General features: G+C 34.3%; 1 pseudogene; it reads left to right on the top strand.

The window, feature by feature from the left end:
* Positions 1 to 7,252, top strand: part of LOC107626638 — a 9,800-nt pseudogene extending 2,548 nt beyond the window's left edge.

Here is a 7,582-nt window from a genome sequence, read left to right as displayed (position 1 = left end):
GTTGTATCCTTATTTTCCATATGTACACAATGCACCTAATTTGGATGTTTTTTTTTTTCCTTTTCTTTTTTTGAGAACTTAAATCCTCTTGGCATAGTTGCCTCGACATTCTGTAGTACACAACTGCTATAATGGTTGAGTATGCATATCATATGGGATCATAAATGGCATGCATCATGTTAGCAGGTATTTAATATTTGTCAGGATGGCTCAAAATATTAGGAGTGTAAAATATTCAAATATTGCAAGAGGTAGCTTAAGTTGCCCAACCTACTAGATCCTTTACGTTTGTTTTGATTGGATCATAGATGTCTGGGATTTTTGATCCCATCATATGCCCAAATGAAATCAAATACAGGTCAATTTATGACCATACACAATAAATATAAAGGAATAAAATATTTTGTCCTGATAAATTTTTATTAGAATGCTGCTGTGTTTATAACTATCTATTACTGACTACTCGTCTCCTATTTGTGTTCGATCTCCTATCTTGCTTGTGATATTCTGGATTGCTCTGTTAATGTGGCGTGTAATGTTTTGTAATTTGTATCATTTATTAAGTTACCTTTTGATCGGATTTGTGTAATTGATGAATCTTTTTATCATCAATTCGTCTCGGGTTGGTATCCTTGCTCTCAAGTTCAAACTCCCAAACCCCCAAGAGGTTCTCTTGTACATGCATATGCTTGCAGGCATCCCTATTTTTACCTTCTGCCTCTTATGCTTTTCATTGTCTTCTGTTACTGATACAGGGAGTACAGCCACTTCTGGATGGTGTACTTAATTATTTGCCATGTCCAATTGAAGTTAGTAGTTATGCCCTTGACCAAACAAAGAATGAGGAAAAGGTACCTGATTTGTAAGATGTTTATCTTTGTTTTGCTTTGATATTATGATCTATTTGTCATAAATTGTCAATTGGCCTCTGAATTTGCAGGCTATTTTTTAATGATGATTTATAAGTTTCTTTATATATATAGATTAGATATATATTTGAGTGGGAGTGAAAGAAGAATATTTGGTTTGAAGAATCATACAAGAAAATATATGGAAAATAGAGTAAAACCTAGAAAAAGGGGAAAAACATCAATTAAGAACTTGTTTAATTACTCGAATAATTAAATTTTCATGGATTTTTTAAAATGTAATTACTAGTTAAACATAATCTTTAAAAAAGTTAAAAATTCTCATGTGGACATTTTCTTGCATCTATAGTAGCATTTGTAAGACTCCACGCAGAAAAAGTAAATACAAAATGAAAAATAACATAACTTAGATTTAACCGGGATGATAACTATTGCATAAGTTTTTCAAAATATAAATCACAACTTAGTCAAGGGAAGGTTAAATTATTTTGATAGAAAAAGAAATTTTATTAGGAGAGAGAAGAATGTACACAAGAGGATGGAATATCCTCACATGGATACAAAATGGTATCACCCAACAAACAGGACCATGTACTAAAGCATGCCAATCCCTTTGAATGTTAGCTAGAGGAAGTGAGGAACACCCTTAGACAGACCATGTACGAAGCACCAAAGCGAGGCCGAAAAGGTAATCGTATCTCAATTAAATGAGTAGTCGAAAAGGAGCTGTTAAAAGGCATGGACTTCCTTTACAAGTTTCAACCGAATGCGCCAAAACACTGAAAAGTTACCAATTGTATTTGCTTCTTGGTATGATCCAAAACTTTGAATGTGGTAATTAGAAACTGATGCAAATCCATTGGGAAAAACCCAAGGATTTTAAATGATACCAAAAGGCCTGGAGAGTTCTTGCTGTGGCAATGAGAGGCCTGCAAATGATTTTGCAAGCCGATTTTGCATTTGTGCTCTTGTTTCTTTTTTTATTGAATAATTTATCTATGCACTTTCAGGTTGAGTTGACTGGAAGTCTTGATGGGCCACTTGTAGCGTTGGCATTTAAGTTGGAGGAAGGGCGGTTTGGCCAGTTGACATATTTAAGGTAATATTACTTCAAACTCTTTTTCAACATATATAAGGCAGTATCAAGTGAGAGAAGTTGGCTGTTATGAGAGTGAGAGCAATTCTTGGCTGCATCATCGTACATGAATGGTTGACGTACTTTAGAGCTCACATGATTACATAAAGAAGTCGCATCTCGTATGACTGTATGTAACAACTGGTACCAATTGTAGGTAGAAAAGAGATCAAACAGTACAGAAACTGAAGGAAATGGGTAAAATCCAATGTGGCTTTACCCTTCCCCAGGTCATGTGTTCTTTACTGAGAAAGGAAAAAACAATGTGTGACAAATGGCAGGCTTTTGAGAGACCTGACCCTCTCCTAGTCTGATTCTAATCCCAACAATCTGAATGCCCTCCTCAGCATTTTGTCACCTCCCAATATACTCCCCAACTCTCTTTTCTAACAAAATCATTTCACTACCCCTCCCCACCAGTCTTGCCACCCAGAGTTACCAGTCCCTCGGGCCCATATTGCGCTCCCCTCCTCCCCGTCCTGAGCATTTTGTTTTCCCACAACCGAGATTTACTCATTTCATTCTCACCATTAACCATTTTATCACTTTCCCTGCGTGTGTTTGTCTGCATATATTTTGTTTTGAATGTGTTAACTTTGTAAATAACACAATTATTGGATTGTTTTCTCATTTTTCCTACCCCCCGGCTTTGGGTGTTGAAGAATTTACGAGGGTGTGATCCGCAAGGGCGAGTTTATTATTAATGTAAACACCGGCAAGAAGATCAAGGTAAAATCTAAGGCTTTTTGTGATTGTGTTATTCATGTGCATATGTGCAATTGAATCCTGGAATTTTTTTTGGCTAATGCTATGCTATAAATCATAGGTGTAACTCTCAAGATTTTTCCAAACACAACTTTGCAGTAGTGTTTTGTTGAAATCTTCAGCTTTTTATTATTTCCTTTAGATTTCATCTTGGGAAGAGTAATAAATTACATGACATAAGATTATAGCAATTATTCAATTTTAATCTACCCTGGGTTCATGAATTTCTTTAAAACTATGCACCAAAATTTTGTTGCTGTGCTACCAGTGATGTAATATTTTCACTAGTTAGATCATTAGGTCTGTACTTTCATGTATTGCATTTCAAAATTAGAATGAATTTTTGGCTAAATGTTTTTCTTAATGGATGCAGGTTCCTCGCTTAGTTAGGATGCATTCTGATGAGATAGAGGTTAGGTTTTGGATTTACAGTATTACTGGCGGATTTTCATGTTATTGGTATTTTTTTCTCATTACTTTTTTATGGTAAAGAGGAACTCTTATCCCCTTGTCCTACCCAGTTTGTTTAGTTTTCTCTTCATATTAAAAAAAGTCTTCTTTTATCAAGAAAAAACAAAAAAGAAAAGAAAAGAAAAGAAAAAGAAACTTTTGTTGGGTAGGTTATAGGCTATTGTTTTTGCTATAGAGTAACTTGGTAGGGGTACCTTTCCCAGCTTGATTTGTTACGAAGACTGTTTAATATATTTCAATAATTAAATATATTTAATATTCAATTAGGATTTTATCCAAATTGCAGGACATTCAAGAGGCTCATGCAGGGCAAATATTGATTTCTGGAATCCTATATTGTACCTTTATTTATTCAAGATTTAATTAAGGGTCTTGTTAACAAGTGTTAAGGCACTTACTAAGAATACTATAAGAACAAGTAAATGCTAACTTTTTTTAATTTTTCTGTGCACTGAATGCAAACCAAAACTTTTCTATTTTCTCTCTTAACCAATGCCCATAGGAAACTCTCAAGTTAAATCTTTTAAATTAATTTGTAAGGCTCTAATTGTATAGTTTAATCAATTTTTTAGGCTTAATTACTGTCAATCCTTCTCAACAGCTGTTAAACATTCTGAATTTCTGATAATTGAGTCTTTTGTTGTTAGCAGTCTCTGCCTATTGATGTAGAGAATGAATTGCACTCAATTTTGAACTTAATCTTGTAGTAATATGTTGCCTAAGTTTGTTTTATATTGGCCTTAATACATGTTACTTGTGTAACTTTTGTCCATCCATTGGTTATTAGGAGATACTTTTACCGATGGATCAGTTAAATACACAATGACTTCCATGAATGTTCCTGAACCTGTAATGTCATTAGCTGTACAGCCAGTTTCAAAAGATTCTGGAGGGCAAGTAAGTAGTTTCTTTATGTAACACACTGACCACCCTGTCCCAGCTTATCATGTATTTGATTTTCTTGGTATATCACTTGTAGTTTTCAAAAGTTTTGAATCGCTTCTAGAAAGAGGATCCTACATTCCGTGTTGGTTTAGACCCAGAGAGTGGGCAGGTAATGTTCTATTCTATTTATCTAGATCATAGAAGTGGCAAATTTGTTGAACTTGCAATGACATAGTTTACCTTTGTTGTTAGACTATCATTTCTGGAATGGGAGAACTACATTTAGATATTTATGTTGAACGTATTCGGAGAGAGTATAAGGTACCTATTCCTTTCCCATGCATTAATGTTGTTAATCCTTGCTGATACTGGTTTTATATTTCCTGCTTCTGGAGTTTCATTATTATGTTCCTACTTGTTAAGGTAGATGCAACTGTTGGAAAGCCCCATGTAAACTAAAGAGAAACTGTTACACAACGTGCTGATTTTGATTATTTACACAAGAAGCAATCTGGAGGGCAAGGTCAATATGGACGGGTAATTGGGTATGTGTCGGTAATTTTTATATTAGTTACCATACATAAGATTTTTTTTTTATTAAAATCAGATTAGACATGGGGATTGCCCGAGAGTGGCACTTTGCACTATGATCGTCATATGCTCTAATTATTATTATTATTTGTATCCCACTAATTTACATCTCACCTTTACAATATCAATAATCAAGATTTGGATTTGTTTCTCATGAAAGTGTTAGATATAAAATCGTGTCGCTGACCAACAATTTAAGTTCATGGGAAAGATGGTTCATATCATGGTATATTACTGTACCAGAACCTATTCTATGGTTGTTTTTGGGTCACCCCAAAATGTCTAGTCAACCAAATAGCAAGTCTTTGTCCAGTCTTGAGCATGAGAAGGTATATTATAGTTCCACATGTCCTAAGGATAAGGTGTGGTAGAAGCCTTTACAATTTCTGGGCTAATGGCTTCCGTATAAAGTATATCTACTTTATGATAGCAGCTGATTGTGAATTTGTGATGTTCCAACTTGTCCCTAATCACCTTTTGTTTCTTGATGCTTAGTGAATTCACTATGTTCTATGTTTGCAGGTATATTGAACCACTTCGGGCAGGATCACCAACTAAATTCGAATTTGAAAACCTCCTTGTTGGGCAAGCTATTCCATCAGGTTTTATCCCTGCAATTGAAAAAGGTTTTAAGGAAGCCGCCAACTCGTGAGTGAAATTTTCATCATTGGTTATTTGTGATTTCTACTTTAAATCTAATTGTCGTTCAACATATATTATCTTATTCCCCATGAATGTAATAAAGACCACCGAAAAATGTAATGATGGAATAAGTGAGCATTCAAAAGTAATTTATGGGGACTAAGAATGTAATATTGAGGAAGCCAAAGTTCATTCATTAGCATATTTACGAAACATCAATTTTATTATGCGATTCAGCCATGATAGTGTTACAATACTCATTTTATGGTAACGTAATGTTGCTTTCATACAGGGGGGCTTTAATTGGACATCCTGTCGAAAATCTTAAGAATTGTCTTGACAGATGGTACTGCTCATGCCGTTGATTCTAGTGAACTTGCATTTAAGTTGGCTTCTATCTATGCTTTCATACAGGTTCTTTACAATTCTGCATCCATATTCATAACATTGCACATATTATCATGATAATATTGTCCATAGTTTTGTTCTCATAGTAATGACCATATTCTTTGATTTTTGTATCAGTGCTATACAGCTTCCAGGCCATTTATATTAGAACCTGTTATGCTTGTTGAGCTGAAAGTACCAACAGAATTCCAAGGAGCTTTCGCTGGTGACATTAACAAGTGGGGTTTCTTATTTTATTCTATCCTTGTTTCTCTTTTCAAATGGTTTATTTATGATATTGGTTTATTTATGATATTTTTATCTATGGTATTGGTTTATGATACTGGTTTATTTTATTCTATCTTTGATATTGGTTTATTTATGATATTTTTATCTATGGTATACGATGTCAGATTTTTTTTTTATTAAATTTTAATTTAGGTTAAGAGTTTTTAAGTCATCTTAATTAGTAGCTAGAAAAACTGACAGAATGCTTTTTGAAAAAAGTGACAAAATCTATGCTTTGCCTCTGATACCACTTTTAGACGGTGATTATAATGTGAAAAAGGTTAATGAACTCCTCAATTTTTAGATTTATATACACTAATTAATTATTACTCATAATTATAATATATAATAAAGAAGAACATGATGAGTCCTAATTGATCTTAATTAATTCTAGTATATCCTAATCCATACATAAACACACTTTAATATAATATTAATCATAGTTATTAGAACCAAATGACCAGGTAACCTGATTACTGGATCAACCGGTAGGTCACTGGTTTACCCGGTTGATCCGGTCATAATTTAAAAAATATAAATTATATAAATAAAATTAAAATTACATACTAAGACTTAAAATGTAAGTCTTTATAAATATAATAATAATCAAATGTTAATTTTTAGACAACTAATGATACAAAAAAAAGATAATAAATTAGTTTTTAATACAAAATACTTTCTCTATTTAAATAAACAAGAGCAAGCAAAAGATAACATAATTGATAATAAAGTCCAAGTGATCTTAAAATCGAAATTTATATCTTCATAGGACAAATTTAGAGCTTGATCAACATTTTTCTCATTTTGATTTGCATCTATATCTTTCATAAGAAACACTGCATTATGATGTTATACAGAACATCAGAATAAGAGAAAGAAGAGTTTGAAGAGAGAGATACAAGAAACTAGTTACATTGTATGATAATTATGATAACTTTTAGGGAGTAACAAAAATATAAACTACGATAACTTTCAGGCAGCAACAAAAAAAAAAAAAAAGAAAATTGAAACAAAAAGAACAGGGGGAACTCACTAATAAATTCAAGGTTCATGATAATCAGTAACAAATTTCAGCAACACATTTGGTTTTCAGCAACAAAATTAAAACAGAAAGAACATGGGGAACTTACCAAATCGGGTTGCACGAAGGAATCTGACGGCGAAGGAGAAGCTGATGGCGAGGGAGAAGCTAACGGCAAGGCTCGAAGCAAGAAGACGACAACGAAGACCAGTCCACCGGGACCTGTTGCCTCTATTACAGGCGACGAAGAGCGCAGGGAAGGGAGAGATCGAGACCAGGTGCGAGACAGAGACCGTGAGAAGCAAGAAGATGACCACCACCACTACCCGAGGGACCAGATGTGGTTCCGTCTGCTTCTGCCGCCAACGAAGCGAACACCGGGGCACGGGACCGCGACGACGACCAAGGTGAGTGGACGAGATGAGAGACTGAGAGAGCGACGAGGTGAGGCCGTGAGAGACTGAGAGTGACGACTGTCGAGGTGAGGGGAGAGACGAGAAAGGGACTACTGAGTATTGAGTTTCGACT

The sequence above is a fragment of the Arachis ipaensis genome, chromosome B02 (assembly GCF_000816755.2).
Source record: "Arachis ipaensis cultivar K30076 chromosome B02, Araip1.1, whole genome shotgun sequence".
NCBI classification, from domain to species: Eukaryota; Viridiplantae; Streptophyta; class Magnoliopsida; order Fabales; family Fabaceae; genus Arachis; species Arachis ipaensis.
Note: the sequence above shows the minus strand (reverse complement) of the source record. Positions and strands in the feature narration are given on the sequence as shown.